This window comes from Dromiciops gliroides, chromosome 5, assembly GCF_019393635.1.
Source record: "Dromiciops gliroides isolate mDroGli1 chromosome 5, mDroGli1.pri, whole genome shotgun sequence".
Taxonomy (NCBI): domain Eukaryota; kingdom Metazoa; phylum Chordata; class Mammalia; order Microbiotheria; family Microbiotheriidae; genus Dromiciops; species Dromiciops gliroides.
In genome coordinates, this window is record NC_057865.1 from 294,506,520 (window position 1) to 294,521,355 (window position 14,836).

Consider the following 14,836-nt stretch of genomic DNA (forward strand, 5'->3'; position numbering starts at 1 on the left):
GGAATGTCAATGCAGCCCTTGACATACAGCAGGGACTTAATAAATGCCTCTTAAGTGGAATTAAGCTGAGATGGGGAAAGGATGCCTTGAATGCCATGGCTTTTGTTTGGTTGGCAATGGGAGCCATGGAAGGTCTTAGAGCAAGAATACTTTAACAAGTATTTATTAAGCTATGCTGGTCCATCAGGAAAATTCCTCTTGTCGTAGTGTCCAAACACACAGTCACTGATGGATAAAGGGGCAGTGTGGTTAAGTGGAAAGAAAGCTGGACTCAGGGTCAGGAGGAACCTGAGGTCAATCCTGCATCAGATACTCATGAGTCTGGGTGACCCTGTTGAGGTCACCCTTAAACTCTCTCAGCCTCAGTTTCTTCATCTGTGAAACGGGGATAATACTACCACCATACATATCACACATATTTGTGAGAATCAGTGAGATAATCTATACAAACCTTGAAGTGTTAGAGAGAGGTTAGCTTTCCATGACTGTCCTGTTGGCCAAGGTGCTTCCCCTATCTGGATTTCACTTCCTCATCTGTGAAATGCGGGGGTGGGGGTGGGGGTGGATTAATTGGCCTCTGAGGTCCCTTTGAGCTCTGGATCTATGATTCTATCGGGGCCGCTAGGGGGTGTAGCAGTGGATAGACTGACTGCTGGGCCTAGAGTCAGAAAGATTCATCTTCCTGAATTCAAATCCAGCCTCAGGCACTTACTAGCTGTGTGACCCTGGGCAAGTCACTTCACCCTCATCTGTAAAATGAGCTAGAGAAGGAAATGGCAAACCACTCCAGTATCTCTACCAAGAAAACCCCAAGTGGGGCCACAAAGAGACTTGACTGACACAATTGAACAACAACAAACTCTCTGAAGTCGCTGGACCAGTAAGATTTAGAGTGTTGGGAACACTCAAGCATTTTTCCCCTTTTTTTCCTTTTCCCCCCCCCAGGTAATGAGGGTTAAGTGACTTGTCCAGGGTCACACAGCTAGTAAGTGTCAAGTATTTGAAGTCAAATTTGAACTCTGATCCTCCTGAATCCAGGGCTGGTGTTTTATTCACGGCAGCGCCACCTAGCTGCCCCCTCAAGCATTTTTTCAAAAGCATTTTCCTTGCAAAAGTTCCCCTGCCCTCAAGACATTCGCAGTTAGGCCTGATTTAGGTGGCTTAGGTTCCATGTAGAGGCTGACAAAACATGGGCAGAGGACCGAGGTGTCACCAGCGAGTTTCCACTTCATGTTTACAATTACGTAATTTAATTTAAGGAAGGTTTACTAGGTACCTCCTGGGAGCAGAGCCCTCTGCTCAGCGCAGGGGGAGGCTGTGACCTCCCAGAACCCCCAGGCCAGAAGGAGGTCAGGACAGAAACCCATTCCACCGAACTTAACCCAAGTCAACTCAGTGATCCTGCTGGCTGTCTTCAGGCTGCAGCGAAAGGCAAACCCAAGGTCCCCAGGGGAATCTCTAATGTGGAACAGCCAAGTCAGGAAGCTAAGCAGATGATGAAATAGCAGTCCCCTGGTGTTTCACTTGAGGGAGGGTAAGTGACTAGCCCAAGGTCACACAGGCAGCAGGCCTCAGAGGAGGCATGTGAGCTGGAGGCCTCTGACTCCTGAGCCAGGGCCTTTCTTCACATGGTACCACTTGGCCTCCGATGAGGGTATGGATTGGACCAGAAGACTTCCCACTCATCGTCCAGCTCTGAGAGGCCACGACAATCCTTTCCAGGGCTCATAGGCTGGAGAAACGTTCATGAGCAGGGATAGAAAGGCTGGTAGGCTAGTGGGGAGAATTCCATTAGGAGTCAGGAAGAACATGGACCCAAAGCAGAAGACTTTAACTGATAATTAACGAGGCAAATTTTGCTTCCTGTCCCAGTTTTTCGGATGCTTACACTCAGGGAATAATCTTTCTTTTCTTTTTTGTAGAGCTGTGGAATGCTAGAGCTGGGAGGGAGCTTAGAACAGGGGATGTGAGAACTGGGAGGGATCTTAGAACGACACCATCCATGCTAGAGCTCACACACATCACAGCCTACAAGAATCCCTTCTTCACCCCACTAGCTGCTGGGATCCACTTATCTGGGAACATGTTGATTTCCCTGAGAGAATGTGAGCCCTTTGAGGGAAGGGGCCATCTCTTCTTTGTCTTTCTATTCTCTGTGCCTAGCATAGTGCCTGGTTTTTTTCCCCTTTAGGCCTTCAATTTCACTGGTGTAGGGGTTTCTGGTGGAGAACTCCCACAACAGAGATCCTCCACTTCTTCCATTTATGGTCTGAGAGAGTTGCCCAGGGCCCTTGGAGATTAAGGGGCTTAATTAGGGTCACACAGTTAGACTTGAAGCCATGTTCTCTCTCCCCTGACATACAGGAGGCCCTTAATGTTGCTCGTTTAATTGGAAGTGTCAGAGTAGATGGGAACCAGGGAGTTCATCGAGTCAAACTGTGATACAGTGGACCAGAGATATGGATTCTGAGTCAGAAGACCTGAGTTCAAATCCTGACACTATTACTCACCTGTGTGACTTTGGGTGAATCACTCAATCTTTTTGGTTTCCCAATCTCCTAAGGAAGACATTGGCCCAGCTCATCTAGATGATCGAGGACTGGTCCCCAGAGCTGCCATGTCCTCCCTTCTCCCTCCCTCCATCAAGCCTCAGTTCCAATCCCACCTTCTTCCTGACTCCTCCAAGATGCCCTTCCGGTCATGCTGTGCAGATCCCGGATGGGTGCGGTGGTTTGCATGCTCTTGCTTAATCAGGATGTGAGCTCCTTTGGGCCAGGGGCCATATTGCTCTTTCTTGGTCTCCCCAGTCCTTAGCTCAATGCCACAAGTAGGTACTTAAGCTCTGGATGACTGGCTAATGGCTAGCTCTCCATGCAGGCCTCTCGTTTTTCTCCATGGAGGGAAGCTCTCCATCAGTGCAGGGCAGGACCTTGCACCCTCAGAGAGGCTGGAATTTCCCCAGGGCCACACAGTCAGCAGGTATTAGAAGCAAGCTCTGAGCCAGAGCGGGGGCCAAATCTGGCCGCCCCATGACCCTCATCTTACAAAAAACACAGAGAAGGGACTATGAGAGCCCTGAAGTTACTGGCCCTGGGGGGTTCCCCAAGGAGGCAGGGGCAGAGCCCAGCCTGCCTCCTGCGTCTACATCTGGTGCTCTTTCCTGGGCCCCTCATCTCAGCACCCCTTCCATCCTGCGTAAAAACAGAGGAAAGAGGCCCAGGGAGGGAAGAGCCCCGGGGCGGGTGGGCAGGCTAAACACCTGCCCTTCACATCATTCATTGGCCCCCCAGCCCGTGTCAGAGGCTCATTAAAGAGTCCAATAAACGTTGTAGCTGACGCTCCAAATCCTCTCCTTTTCTTCCTTCCTGCTCCCTATGCTAAACATATGTATGGGCAGTCTACTCCCAGGCTTCATATGCATGTCGAAGAACAGCAAGGCCTGGCTGGCTATTTTCTAGAGAAAAGCAGAAGCGATTTCCATGCAAAGCAGTTATCTGGAGAGGCTGTTTGCTCCGGTCTGGATCTGCTATGGGAGACGATTTATTTGCAATCTGTGGAAATGTGAGAATGCTAGCTAGCAAAAGGAATGAATTGCGGGAGATCTCAGAGACAAGGGGAAAAGGTTGGTGGGTGCGGGCTCTCCGCCCCCTCCCCCAACACCCACTGTTTCTGTCCCTCCCCCTTCATCACAGGATCTCAGAAGTCACTCTTCGATTCATTTTCATCATGAGAAGACTTGGATCAACTGTGGCAGGGAAGCGAGCCGAGCAGGAGAACAATGGAGACAAGGATGACAATGGTGTAAATGAAAATAAAACCAAAGGTATCAGAATTCAGACTAAATTCATTGATCAGTCTTGGCTGTGGAGGACCAGTGACCCCCCAGCGAAAGACATTTCCCTCCCCTGGGTGGAGAGTTGGGCTCAGGTCTGGCTCCCAGGCTAGCTGGCTTAATGCTCTGCTTTGACACCAAGAAGGGCTCTATGGGGTCCAGGGGGAGGGGATATCAGCCAATGACTGTCAGTTAAACTTTAAGAAGTGCATGAAGACCAAACAAAATATCTCTCTTTTTCTTGAACTTCATCCCCATTCTGTTTGGTTTTCTCTCTGTCAGTTGTATCTGGAGCATGGGATGGGCAAGGTCCATCCTTGTCTTTCTAGAGGACTGGCCCAGCTGAATTTGGAGAGCTGGAAGTATGGGACTGAACTTTTTAGCCACACATCCAGTCTTGACCACCATCTATGATGTCACTTCGGTCAGAGGCCTGGAGTGCCTGCAGTCTCCTCATCTTACAGGGAAAGAATCAGATGCCCAGAGAGTGGAAGACACTCACCCAAGGTCACACGGGACGATCAAAACAGAGCCGGGAGCATCCCCAGGCCCTCTGACTCCTACCCCAGGACCCTTCCCACTGCCCAGTTCTCCGGCTCTCTTCTGCAGATGTTGTGCAGTCTGGGCTACATGGAGGCAGTGACCACTGACAAAATCCTCCCGGACCCTTGAAGTCTGTGCTGGCTAAGTTTGTGGTTCATCAGCTGTAGGGGAAATGGTCATGAGAGGGACAGCCACCCGTGGGCATGGAGTGAGTGGGAAAGCCCTGCCCTGGGATAGGGGAGAGCTGGGCCCTCGTGTTAGCTGTGTGACCTTGAGCAAGTCACTTCTCCCTTGGAGCTTCTTTGGCCCTGTTAGGCCTTGCTCCTGGAGCTGCTGGGCAGCTGAGATGGGATAAAGAGACAAGGAAGCTCACAGCTGCTAGCTCTGATATTCTATCAAAGCAAGTAATACTTATAAAAGCACTTCACAAATCTTTTATTTATTTATTTTTTTGCAAATCTTAAAGCACCATAAAAATGCCCATGATTCTTAGGGAGCAAGATGATGTGGTCAACAGGGCAATGGATCTGGATTTGGGAAATCCTGAGTTCAAATTCTGCCTCAGACACTACTAGCTGTGTGACCCTGGACAAGTCACTTAAGGTGTGTGTACCTCAATTTCCTTACCTGTAAAATAAAGATAATGATAGCACCTACTTCCCAAGGTTGTTGTAAGGATCAAATGAGGTAATAGGTGTAAAGTGCTTTTCAAACCTTCAGATGCTATTATATCATCACCACCACCACCACCACCACCACCACGACAGTTTTCCAGGGAAGGCTCCTGCCTTCTACTGACTCACGAGGGCTGGGAAGAACTCTACTGAGCCTATATTCCAACTAGATACTTTTATAAATTAGGAAACCAAAGCCTAGGGTGGGAAAGTGACTTGCCTAAGGTCACACCACTCTGGTGGCTCAGCCTGGACCAGTAACTGTGACCAAGGCAAGGGACCCACTCATCAAGCCTAGGAGGTGAAAGCATTCCCAAACCTTATGGAAATCAAATGATTCTTTCTTAAAAAAGAAAAAAAATAAACAAAACAAAACACCCCAACCGCCTTCAAAGCATTCACCACTTAAAAACCTTTTAGCGAGACACATTTTGAATTATGCCCACATGATTTAAAATTACCCTTTCTAATTCCTTGACCACCCCACCCCCAACTGGCAAGCAAAAAGCAAAAGAAAAGGTTTCCATCCCTCTTTCTCTCCAGTTCTGTGCATACCTCTCAGAATGATAAAGTCTGCTTAGTGGATCATGCTCTTTGGCCCACGCTACCTCTTCCCTTGTTCCTTTCACTTGCGATCAGTGCACAGGCTAAACTGGGCTCTCTTCACCTGCCAAGCACTGGCCACTCTAAGAACATTTCCAAGCAATCAAGGAGCCCACAAGAAATAACAATGTCAATGACGGTAATAGTTAACATTTATGGAGTGCTGGAGGCTTACAAAGAGCTTCCTATCTGTTACTTCATTTGATAATAAAGTTATATCAAAGTAGCAGCCTTCCAATGTGGAAAGGGCTTGAGCCCCGGGCCCACAAGCCAGGAATGCTCATTAGTTACCCTTGGTGCGTCCTGATTTGCCTGGCATATAGTCTATCACACAAATAATCCTGAATGCATGGGTTGTCCTCGGCTATAGATGGCATACTATATATATATTTTTTAAATAAGGCATTCGCGCTCCATTCCTCTCCAGAATGAATTGCGGATGCATTTAGTCTGCTTAGATACATTAAGCCACACTCGTGCATGTGCAATGGAGATATTGGGGAAAAGCGTAAAAAGAGGTGGCCCGAGAAACATCCCTCTTTGCACGAATGTATCCATCACAAGCCACATGAATGGGAGTTTGGGGCACACTCAGAGCAGGCCATAGAGGCTGTTGGTGATTTTGTATTCCAGTTTGTCAAAAACTCACTGGTCAAAGGCCCCTTTGGGGCTTGAAGTGGACTGCTAGAACGTGGAATAGATGGGCTTCTTTGGGGGAGTCTTTGCGGGGGAGTTGGGCATAACTGGGATAAAGGAGGCAGGGGCGTGGGCTGAGATCACGAACACACACTTTGGAGCAGCTGAGTTTGATATCACTGACTTAGAGACAATCGATTGTATTTTTCATAGCAAAAAAATAAAAAATAAAAATAAAAACCCAGGTGAAAAGTAATATCTGTACGGAACATTTTAATTTTTAATATCTTGTAGGGGGAAAATGTCTCTAAGTATGAACATTTCCCCACAGATGTGTTGCATTAAAAGGAAAATACGACCAGAGAAAGTCACCGAGAAGCTGCAGATCTTGTGAAAATGGGGCAAGCCGCTGTCGCCAAGGCAGGATGGCTCCAGCAGCCACCAGGCAGATCTGGCCCCCAAGTTGGAGGCTGGCCTTTGGCTCCTTTCACGGTGCAGTTCCAGCCCTTTTCCAAAAAGAAAAAAAAAGGTGGAAGTGAACACACAGGCCACCAAAATGGCTTGACCTGCTGCCGTGCCCTTGTGGCAAACCTCGAAAAGCAGACCGTGTTCCTGTCCCAACAACTGGGTAGGCTGGCCTACCCAGGGGGTCCTTTCCTCCTCCTCCTGCTCCTCCTCCTGACCCCTCCTTTGGATAAGAAAGGAACAAGGAGCTTGGACTCTCAGGTATTCCAGCCAATATATTTTACTGTCTGCAGCAGCGTTTGAACACGGCAAGGAATTTAGGTGGAGAGGAGAAGGCCCGCCTGTTTGGAATTTCCAGGGTCGGCACAGATCTCTACGAAATGCTGGAATTAAGTGGGGTACTGCCGAAGCCCCAGAGGCCTGCGTCAGCAGCCCTGCGCCAGCAAGGAGAAGGCCCCCAGGAGACACCCTCAGTGAGAGAACTTCCTGATGCCCGATGGCAGCCAGGGGCCAAGGGCCCTGCCGTGCCTTTTCCTTTGGGCCAGATGCCAGTGCTGCACTGCATTGACCTGGGGGGCTTTCATTGTTCCTGCTTCCACTTATGATGGATGCCGTGGGTTCAGCCCTGAAGAAAGACCCACCAGGGATCAGTTGACAAAAGGTCCCCCCACTCCACCCCAAGCCCGAGAGGGACAAAAGTGACCTTTCCCCCCTTCTTTTTGAGCTGTTTTATAAATTGGCCTAAGAATCTGTGAAGTGAGGTGTAAAGGGCTCTAGCCTGGGGAGTAGAGAGACCTGGGTTCCAGGTCCCACACTTCCATATTGTCAGCCTGGGCTCCCTAAACATGTCACCCCACTAGGGCTCAGTTTCCTTCTCTGTAAAATGCAGAAATGGATCAAACGAAGTCCAGAACTTCTTCCAGCTCAGTGTTCCTTGTTCTGACATCCGGCCTAGGTCAAAATTCTATGTTTTAAGGCCCTTCCTAGCTCTGATGGGCTTTCGTCTAAAGTCCCTCCCAGATCCGACATTCCACATTTGCAGGTTCCCTCCCTGATCCAAAAGTCCGTTTTCTAAGGTCCCTCCGTGTTGATATCCTCTGTTCTAAGCTCCCCCCAGTCCTGACATTCCACAGTGCTATGATTTTTAGAAATGACTTCAGTGTAACTGAGCTTTGTCATGTGGATAAAAATCAAAATAAAGTGATGTTTTTAATAGCCTCTGATAATGGACTTGGAGACTAGACCTGGCCTTTTCTAACCACCTTGACGATTTACACATTGATCAAATTAACTACCTGCTCACCCCATTCCCAGAGTCAGAGGCTAGCCTGGGGGGAATAGCACATCTCCCCTCTACATTTATGCCTGGCTGGAACCCAAGAGAAAGTGCCTGTCTGATGCTCTAATGAGTAGGCTCGCTCTCCTGGAGCCCACCTCCTGGCTGCCCCAACTGCAGGGAGTTGGGGCCAAGTCTGTGCAGAGCAGAGCCAAGGTTTGTGCTGCTGACACTGCTCACAATGCACTGGGCGTCATTTCAGCTGAGGGGGCTACTTTCAGTCCCTATAGGGCACATCTCCAGTGATTTGGGGGCTGCCATCTGTCTGTTTGTTGAGAAACAGAGAGAGTACCTGTCCTGAGGCTGCTGTCCCTGCAGACTGTGTATTCTGGGGGCACACAGTCAGCCACTCACTGAGAAACAGAAATGCATTCCTAGCTAAACGGATGGGCTCTCCTAAAGACAGAAAGCGGATGAAGACCCTTTTCTGGTTCCCAGATGCAGGGTGGAAAATGTCCCATTGTCATTGGAATAAGCCAGGGACAAGCTGAAAGCTTAGCCTTTAGTACTCTCCACCCAGAGTTTGAAAGAACCATCCCAGACACACTAATTGCCTAGGATTTCCCCCCCCACCCCAGAATATTCACTAGGATGATCTGGGTCTGCCGAACTGATTAATTATCTTTGCTTGTCCTTAACGATTATTTCACATTTCTGAAATCAGGAACCTGAAATCATTTGGAGAGATTAGAAGACAATTGGGCTTTCTGGTGGCTTCTGCAAAGAGAGAATCCCTGCTCCCCTCTCCCCAAATCCTGGTTGTTGCCAGCAAGAATGCCCTTCCACAGTGCTTCTCAGCAGAAGCAGGGGGAGTGTGCCTACGCCTGCCCAGCGGGAGCACAGGAGAAGCCAGCAGGGTCCAAGCTGGGCTAGGGTTTCTGGCAATGGCACACCAAGTACAGAGCACAGTAAGTCATTTCCTCAAGTGAGGAGGCTAGCCTTCTCCCATAGACATTAGAGGAAATTTTAAAACTGTCATTATTTTAACATCCATCCTGTAGGCAAAGCTCTGTAAACCCTAAACGGTTTCAACTCCATCGCAAGCCCGTGGATGTACCCTGTCAATGGACCGGTGAAGACTCAGACAGTTGTGGTTGGTCAAGTGCATTTCTATAAACTTGTGTGTGCGTCCTTCCAGAGGCATGCCCAGCCTCCAGATGTTGGTGTGTCTATGGCTTCAGAGTGGGGAATTCTGCATGTTTGCCACTCAAGGGAGTGTATGCCCAGGTTACAGATTTATGCTTGGAAGGGACCTTAAAGGCCATAGGGTGCAAACAACCCCCTCGTTTTACACAGAGAAGGAGAACACCTTGACCAAGGTCATACAGGGAGTAATCGGGCAGAATCTGAACGCGAGTCCTCCAGCTCCTTTTGCCACAGGGCCATGTCACCTATCACCAGCAGGCATGCGGAACGGCAAGTAGACCCACATCCCATCTAGGAAATTCTCGGCAACAATGAAAGAAACCCACAGAACAACAGTGGCAAACCTCTACGAACCCATCAGTCAGCCCAGCAAACTGATGCTGAATCAATCAGCGCTTTACGAGCAGACACCAGGCCGTTAATGTCCGGCCAACAAACAACCCCTCTCATCACCTCGACCGTTTCACCAGACGCGGCTCTGGGAGAGGACTTTCCAAGGGGCCTGTGGCCGCTGCATCCGAAGCCCATTTGCAGGGAGTCGGGTGTCATGAAGCACGGTTTATAAGGCATGGAACATCCTCCATCGCCCTCCCTCCAAGACTGCTGCTCTATCTAATAGCTCCTTGTTACCATCTTTTTAAAAACCCTATCCGTCACACAATGGCCCAAAGCCTGCTCTTAAAAATCCCTTCTAAAAGGAATTCCTCTTGTTTTCTTCTGTAGTTCCTTTGACTTCCTCACTCCAAGGCCGCTTTTCAAAGTTTCTGCCCAGGGGGCAAGTGACCAGTTTATTGGACAGGCCAGGCCTTGGGATACTTCCTTACCACACTTATTTGGGTTTCTTTTATTTGGTGGACTCCCAGCACCATGGAAGGCAGGGAAGGGTCAGACTCGGCAGCAGCATTGCCCCTTGGGCCCCAGCAGACCCCTCCTAATGAGGCTCACCCCCCTATTCATCTCCTCAAGCCGCCTGTGCCCAGTGCAGCCCATTCACTTCAGCCTACTTTTTGTTCCTCCTCCTCCTCCTCTTCGTCTGGTTTAATTTCATAATTGTTTACAACTTAACAAGCTGGGGCTTGGAGCAATTAAGAAGGGGCCTTAGAAATGGGCAGAGAGTGGAGCCCCCTCTGTTGGCTGAGGAGGAGTCCAGCCAAGTGTCGGCAGAAGACATCCCATCCACTGAGATCCCATTTGGCAGAGGCCGAGGCTCCGGGGCTGGGGGCTCCCCTTCTCTGGCCTTCTCGTCTCCCGGGAACTATTTCTTGATGGGCAGAGTTCATGTGGAACCTGCTGCAGTATCCCCTAGGGGCTGTAGACCCTTTCACCCACTCACAAGATTTAGCAGACACACAAGCCAGACTACCACAGGAGAGTGTCCCCAGCATGATGACCAGGGTCAGAATGGAACTAAAATCTATGTTCTATTTGTCTGAATGATTCAAGCTCACTTGGGAATCCTGAGCCTAAGAGCCAGTCCTCAAGATGCAGGAATTCTAGAGATCTGGGAGAAGGGAAAAGTTTGCCAGACCACTGGAAGTCAAGTACTAGACCCAGAAGTGCCCTGGGCACTGATGTCCAGTCAGCAAAGAGGAAATGGGAGAAGTAGCTGCTGAGGGGCATCCCCACCCCCAAGCACAGACACACACACACACAGACACAGACACAGACAGACACACAGACACACACACACACACACACACAGACACACACACACACACACACACACACACACACACACACACACACAGAGGACCACTGGCTCAGCCCAGAGGAAATAAGGTGGGAGGAGTGAGAGGTCTTGGGAACTCTGCAAAAAGAAAAGTAACTTTGCTGGCAAAGTGGAGAAGAGTGCTCTCTGACCTGGGCAGCCGGGGCCTGGCCAGTCCCATAGAGATTTAGAAAAATGGAAAAGGGGCAAGGACACTTAGCCTCTGCTCCCTCCTTCACACACCCGCATGCACGCACTGAACCCGGCACAGACACACACTCATTCATTCATAGAAGTCAGCCTACCTTGAGACCCCCATCCACTGGCACGCCCCCAGCACCCGGAGCATCAGGCAGGGCAGGGAAGAGGCACAAGTCTGGAGCAGAGAGGGGATGGATGCAGGCGCTTTGGGGACGGGGGAGGAGGGAGGGAGGACAGGAGGGAGGGGGTGGCAGGAGATAAAGGGGAAGGAGGAGGGAGGAGGAGGGAGGAGGGGGAAGAAAGGGGAGGAGAAGGGGGAAGAAGGGGGAGGAAAAAGGGGGGAGGGAGAGAGGAAGACGGAAAGGAGGGGGAGGAGGGAGGACGGAGGAGGAGGAAGAGGAGGAGGAGGGCTCTCGTCAGTCTCTCCTGCAGCTGCCTCTTTGCGGAAAAGGTCAGAGGTAGCCAGCCAGTGGGATAGTGGACTGACTTCCCTTTAGGAACCTGCTCTCGCTCGCTCTCTCTGCTTGTGTGTGTGTGTGTGTGTGTGTGTGTGTGCGTGTGTGTGTTGCGTGTGCGCGCGTGTCTCCCTTGTCCCTCCTTCTCTGTATATTTCTCCCATTCTCTCACCCCCTCAGTCTCTCCCTCTCTCTCCATCTCCATCTCCTGCTCCCTGTCTCCCGAGCCTCTCCCCCATCTCCATCTCCTACTCCCCCGCACACTCTGCCCCCCCCAGCCCCCCCCCTCGGGCCCTCCGGACTTGGTTCAGACTCGCAATCCTATCCCCCCAAGCCGGGAGCTCTGGGCCTCTCCAAAGGAGAGGTAGAACCCCAGAAGGGCTGCTTTCCCGGCTCAGCAGCTGCCCTCCAGCCCCGCAACTGCGTCCCCCTTCCCCTGGCAGTGCTGCTGATCCGGGAGGGGGGGGCACCGGGACCCAGAGATCGGACCCGCAGCACCTCCTCCAGACTGGGGGTGGGGGGAAAGAAGGGAGAAGGGGGAAGGGGAGAGGGAGGGAGGCAGGGGGGAGGAGGAGGAGGAGGAAGAGAGGAGGGGGAGGGGAAGAAGAGAAAGGAGGAGGAAGGAGTGAGATGGGGGGGGGGAGGGAGGAAACGCGGCTGCGGAAAAAGAAAAAAAAAGCCAGCCAAGCAGGCAGGCAGACGGGCGGGCGGGCGGGCAGACAGACGGACGGACTGACAGACTGCCCGCAGGCCGGGCAGACAGAGCCGTGGGGGGAGGGGCGGGGAGGAGGATCCCGGAGGCCGGCAGGGAGGAGGCGGCCAGGCGGGCTGGGCCCCCCGGGGCTCACTCACCTCCTGGGGACCCGCGGCTGGCCCCAAGCCACCTCAGGTTAGGGCGAGAGCCCACTCTCCACTCCCCCTTCCCCAGCATCTGCCATCTCCCACCCTGGGGGTGGTGGGGGGGAGCGAAACTGGCATCCCACCCCCTCGCCTCCATTATCCCTCTCTCCATCCTCCTCCTCCAGCTTAGGTCGGGCTGGGGGAGATGGAGACCCTAGAAATGTACCCCCCACACACACATCCCGAGTCTGGGAGGGGCCCCTTGGTCCCAGAAGGACCTGGATTAGTAAACTCAAGGCTGGCCCAAGACCTCTATCTTCCCCCTCCAGGCCAGAGTTCTTTCAGGGTTTCCTGGGACCTTTGCTGGGTAAGAAGTGTGTGGAGTCCAGGCCCTGAATTCAAATCCCAGCTCCCTCATTATCCTTACCTGGGTGCCCTGGGCAAGGCCCTCCTCCCTGGACCTGTTTCCTCATCTACAAACACAGGGGTCTGGACCAGGTGACCTCTGCGATGCCTTCCGACTTTAAATATATAATGCTGTGACTCAGCTTTCCTAAAACTGTCCAGGAATGAGGTGCCTGGTTGGGGATGGGGGGGGAGGAGATAGAGGTCAGGAATGAGCCCCTGAGATTCCGGGGGCTCAGGAAAAGGGCAAGCCTCAGCTTTCCTCTGAGATTCCTAGCACTGAGCTGGGGCGAGGCACCCTATCTGTGGCCACTTTGGGGAAACCAAGCTATTGGGGTTTGGGGGAGGCCTCCCGCCCTTCTGGGATTCAGTGAAGGGAGAAGATTGGGTGAAGTCTCCCTCCAGCGTCTTAGTGACCAGTACCCCAAAGCTGAGGGGAGAGGGAGATTTGTTCAGAGAAGCTGGCATCTGGCAGCCCCCTCCCCCTTTGGACCCTCCCTTACTTCTTTCCAATACATATGGCATCCCTTAGGTTCATCACCTGTGAGAGTTGGCACAGACCTTCCCTATCCTGGAGTCCAGACCCCCTCATTTTACACATAAGGAAACTGAGTCCCAGAGAGTAGAGTCAACAGGCCATGGCCACCTGACCCAGTGGGCTTGGCCTGTTCCAGTAGAGATTCTGCTTGCTGCCTCTAAACCGGACAGGGCCCGGGCTTCAATATTCTGGGCCCTTGTCCAGCTTTTAAGCATTTCCAGCCAATTTGACTTTTCATTCAACAAATATTTACTGAGCATATCCTATGCATAAGAGGCACTGGCTGCTCTTCTTTCTCAGGGTGATGGTAAGGCAAGGGGGAGGGGCACTACAGGCTTTCCTAGGCCAGCTGCTCCTTGCCCCTTCCCCCAACTACCATCACTTCCTGGGACATGGACAGTGGGGCCGAGGCTGCTTTAAAGGTGCTCTCTGAGCTGGGGGGGGCGGGGCAGCACAAACACACATTCCATCCATTGAGGAAAACAATCACTGAGCACCTCCTTGTCTTCCAGAAGAGCTGCATGTCGGGCATGAAAGGCAGAAGGGAGCAAGTCAGTGCAGGGCTTTGTTCCTAGAGTATTTCTAAGACCCCTCCTAGCTGTGACACTGTCTGTTCTAACCCCTTCCTAGCCTTGACATTCCATGTTCCAAGGCTCCTCCCTGCTCTGAAGTTCTCTGTTCTAAGGCCCCTCCCAGTTCTGACCTTCCCTGTTCTAAGCTCCTTCCCAGCTCTGATATTCCTTGTTCTAAGCTCCCTCCCAGCTCTTACATTGCCTGTTCTAAACCCTTCTCCAGCTCTGACATTCCTTGTTCTAAGGCACCTCCCAGCTCTGACATTCCTTGTTCTAAGGCCCTTCCCAGCTCTGACATTCCTTGTTTTCAGCTCCTTCCCAGTTCTCACCTTCTTCCCTGTTCTACAAGTTACAGTCTCCCTCCAGACCTCTCACCTGCCCCCCTTCTGTGATACTCTGTGTAGAAGAGATTTCCTTAGCCAGCTACATGTTACCTATTGTGACTCTGGGTACTTCACTTCCCCTCTCTGGGACTCAGTTTCTTCCTGTGTAAAATGAAAGGACTGAGCTAAGGGCCTCTCACTGAGCTAAGGGCCTCTCTCACCTCTGGGTGATGAACACACCTGCTGGCCTCCTCCTCCCCTCTGGGCCGTGTCTGACACTGCTGGCCTTGTCCACCCAGATTCTCTCTCCTCCCTGGATTTTTGTGCCCCACCTCCTACCCATCCAATCACTCCTGTCCTGGACACTGACTCTGTCCTGAGTGCTCTTCTCTTCCCTCACAGCTTGCTTGGTGAGTGCTCCATGGTCATCTCCATGCAGGTGACTCCTAGATGGATTTATCCAGCCCCAGTCACCCTCCTGACCTCCAGTCCTATACCAGCCAGTCAGGAAACATTGATTAAGCACCTACTATGTGCCAGGCACTCAGCTCAGTTCTGG

General features: G+C 51.6%; 1 protein-coding gene across 1 annotated transcript in view; it reads right to left on the minus strand.

The window, feature by feature from the left end:
• MPPED1 (metallophosphoesterase domain containing 1) overlaps positions 1-11,759 on the minus strand; it is a 104,290-nt gene extending 92,531 nt beyond the window's left edge. The window contains exon 1 of the mRNA XM_043968763.1: positions 11,249-11,759. The gene's annotated coding sequence lies outside the window, so the exon portion shown is untranslated. The remainder of the gene's footprint in view (positions 1-11,248) is intronic.
• Between the last annotated feature and the right edge of the window lie 3,077 nt (positions 11,760-14,836).